At 48.4% G+C, this 3,631-nt stretch overlaps 2 pseudogenes; one reads left to right on the top strand and one right to left on the bottom strand.

Annotated features, from left to right (window-relative positions):
• Positions 1 to 405: 405 nt before the first annotated feature.
• Positions 406 to 1,163, bottom strand: LOC147449632 (PHD finger-like domain-containing protein 5A pseudogene; annotated as a pseudogene).
• A 1,491-nt stretch (positions 1,164 to 2,654) lies between these two features.
• On the top strand, positions 2,655 to 2,944 carry LOC147449631 (uncharacterized; annotated as a pseudogene).
• Positions 2,945 to 3,631: the final 687 nt, after the last annotated feature.

The raw sequence follows: 3,631 nt of genomic DNA, 5'->3' as shown, positions 1-3,631 counted from the left end.
AAGATCATACCTCTAGGTCTGTCGCCCAAGAAGGTAGGAGAGGACATCGCCAAGGAGAATACCAAGGACTGGAAGGGCTTGCGCGTTATCGTCAAGCTCACTATCCAGAATCGTCAAGCCAAGGTTGCTGTGGTCCCTTCCACTATTTGTGAGGGATCCAATTTGGACGGCATCTCTACTGGTTTCCTCTCCTTTCTTTTTGCTGCTTCCGCTTCTTCTTCCGCAACCCTGCGTTGCCCTCACTCACTTGACAATCTCTCTCTCTCTCTCTCTCTGTGTGTGTGTGTGTGTGTCTCTCTCTCAAAAGAAAAACCTTTTCTGAAATAACATGCAGCATCCAACAACAATAGGAGATAATTTAACATCAATACAGTATGTCTATCTGAACCGGTGCAAACCTCACAATTAAAAAGTGTCATTTTTTGCACACGTACATCTGCAAGAACATGACATCATAGCCCACAATAAGCATGACACATTTCAGTTGTATGTATGCAGCACCCCCCAACCTCATAAGGCACGACAAAGCAAAAGGTTGCGAGAGTGCACTGACCTATTTTTTTTGAAACCATGCTTCTTATGTTCATAGAAAAAATCAGTTTTGGCATTGCCAAGGTTCACAATTTTGGGGAAAGCATCTCTATCCTTCTCATCTTTACAATAGTAAGCATCAGAAATGCCAGCAGCTCCGCGGATGATGCAGCACCCTTGGAAGGAGTTATAATGGCACTCATCGCACACTCGAACCACAGTACAGGGGCACAAGTATGAATTCCAAATCACGCACTGACTCCCATGTCTACTGCTGAGAGAGGAGGGAAAGGATGTTGCCTGTGGGATTTAGAGTATTTGAGGAAGCGCTAATTGCAAGGGAGAGCATTCGGCAATTGAGTTTTCTTCGTGAGCAAGGACCTGAGGGTGAGGTCATGAACAACGGACATTGCAGAGATGGTTGGGTTCTGCTGATAGCGAGTAATGCTGGGACCCGGACAGCACAGCGCCACTATGGACAGACATTCTCGGGCTTCCCCTTCGTCGCTTCAATGATGCCGCCTACTCGCCGACTTCTTGGGTAGGGTACCATCATAGTTCTCGCAGAGTCGCCCTATAGCGATGCCCGGTTGCTTGCGATTCATTATTAGATCAGGGTAATGCTTCACCATGGCTGCTCGTGATTGTCCGCGTGTGCTGAGAGACTCTCTCTCTCTCTCTCCAAAAAAAAAAACTCAACTCTCTCAAAGAGCGCGCGCCGGCGCGCGCTCTTTGAGAGAGTTGAGTTTTTTTTTTTTTTTTTCGAGAGAGATAGAAGATGGGCAATGCCACCGCCAAGGTAGAGGAGAAGATGGACAAAGCCAAGGCCTCCATGCAGGAGGAGCTCGACAAGGTTATGGCCCATGACAAACCCGACGGCTGCGAGGCTGCCCACGAAAGAAAGGAGGCAAAGGAAGCATCAGCCAAGGAAGTGAAGCATGAGAAGAAAGCAGAGAATTCCACTAAGACGGCAAATATGCGGGCAGACATTGACCGCTAGCATGCAGCTGCGAACACTGCCATGGCAAATGTGCATAACTCGAGTGGACCTGCTGCCGCAGAGCCTCTCAACAGCAACGCCCCACGGGCGAATTATGAAAATGATCCGCTTGCTACTACAGGCGTTAATGAAAACGCTACTGGGTATGCTACTGTCGGCGCACCCGCTCCCACTACTCCTGCCAATACCCCTACAGTCTAAGGCTTCTGCGGCCTGTATTTACTTGAGAGAAAAAAAAACTCAACTCTCTCAAAGAGCGCGCGGCAAACGCTACTGGGTATGCTACTGCCGGCACGCCCGCTCCCACTACTCCTACCAATACCCCTACAGTCTAAGGCTTCTGCGGCCTGTATTTACTTGAGAGAAAAAAAAAACTCAACCCTCTCAAAGAGCGCGCGGCGCTCTTTGAGAGAGTTGAGTTTTTTTTAGATAGATAGATAGATAGAGAGAGAGAGAGAGAGAGAGAGAGAGAGAGAGAGAGAGAGAGAGAGAGAGAGAGAGAGAGAGAGAGAGAGAGAGAGAATGGCACCTTGTCAGACACCTGCACACACACACAACCTCAGAAGAGAAGCAAGATCGATGGCTGAACGTACACAACAGGCCAAGGAGGCAGTCACTCAGAAGGCGGATGAGATGAAGTAATACAGCCAGAAGAAGACCGAGCAAGTACGCGAGAAAACCCAGGGAATGGCGGAAAGTGCAAAGGAGAAGGCCCAAGAGGCGAAAGGTACGGTTGCCGACACCCTCGGCAAGGCAAGCGAGGCTATCAAGATAGCTATGAGCAAGGTTACAGGTGGAGGTGGGGAAGAGGGTCCAGGCCAAGCCGGTCCACGCAACTAAATTTTCTATTTAAAGAAAAAGGAAGGCAGTTGCGCGGGTGGGCTACGTGCATGATGATGATGATGATGTGCAAGACAATTTCTATGCAATCCAAAGACAGTTTCTCTTTGATGGATTGCAATTTACTCCAATGTGCAGACGGTTTTGTTAATTCTGGGGATTTTGTACATACGATTTTTAATTCCGGAGAGAGAGAGAGAGAGAGAGAATCCATCACTTGCATTCTGCACCTCTAACAAGGTATCCACTAGTCAGTAGCACTTGAGTCTACCGTAGTACTGCAATGGCGAGCTCTTCTTATGTGGCTAGCAACAAGGGTCTGGCACTGCTGCTTCTTGGCATGCTTTTGGCGATGGGGGTGGCGAGCCTTGCGAATGCGAGTGGGGACAAGTGTCACTATGGCAGCAAGGGCAGTGGTGGTTATGATCAGGATGGCGGTCAAGGTGGCAAGGGCAACTATGGTGGCAAGGGCGGCTATAACAACGGCCATGGAGGTGACCAGGGCAAGGGCCATGGGGTAGCAGCTACGATAAGGGGCATGGCGGTCATGGTGGCCACAGCCTGCATGCCTAGCTTGCTAGATTCCACAAGCACCACCTATAAGCACTGGCTAGTCCTCTCTTGTATCTAAACTGCAAGGTCTCTTAAACAAGGTTGTGGGTTGAGTAGATTGTGCTCTCTCTCTCTCTCACTCTCTCTCTATATCATAGCAATGTCTGCTCTCTCACAATGCAAGTTTAATGTCTTATCATGTCAACATAAGGTTCCCTTATGTTGCACAACACTTGAAATTGGTGTTTAATCAGAATAAGCCAAAGATATATATATATATATATATATATATATATATATAGAGAGAGAGAGAGAGAGAGAGAGAGAGAGAGAGAGAGAGAGAGAGAGAGAGAGAGAGAGAGAGAGAGAGAGAGAGAGAGAGATCTCCACGATGACGAGGAAGCAGAAGCAGTTGCGGCATAAGCAGTCATGACGGTCAAGTGCCGCAATGGTGGACGTAACAAGCATGGAAGAGGCCACACCAACCCCATCAGGTGCTCCAACTGTGGGCAATGTGTGCCCAAGGACAAGGCTGTCAAGCGGTTTCTTGCAAGGAACATTGTTGAACAAGTTGCTTTGCAATATGCTTTTGTTTATTATGGATACGCACTTCCCAAGCTTTGCGCCATATGCAGCACTGCATTTCATGCACCATTCGCTCTCATGTTGTCCGTATGAGATCCCGCACAAGAAGAAGAGTTTGGGAGC

This window comes from Adiantum capillus-veneris, chromosome 10 (genome assembly GCF_014529385.1).
Source record: "Adiantum capillus-veneris isolate H3 chromosome 10, ASM1452938v2, whole genome shotgun sequence".
Classification (NCBI taxonomy): Eukaryota; Viridiplantae; Streptophyta; class Polypodiopsida; order Polypodiales; family Pteridaceae; genus Adiantum; species Adiantum capillus-veneris.
Note: the sequence above shows the minus strand (reverse complement) of the source record. Positions and strands in the feature narration are given on the sequence as shown.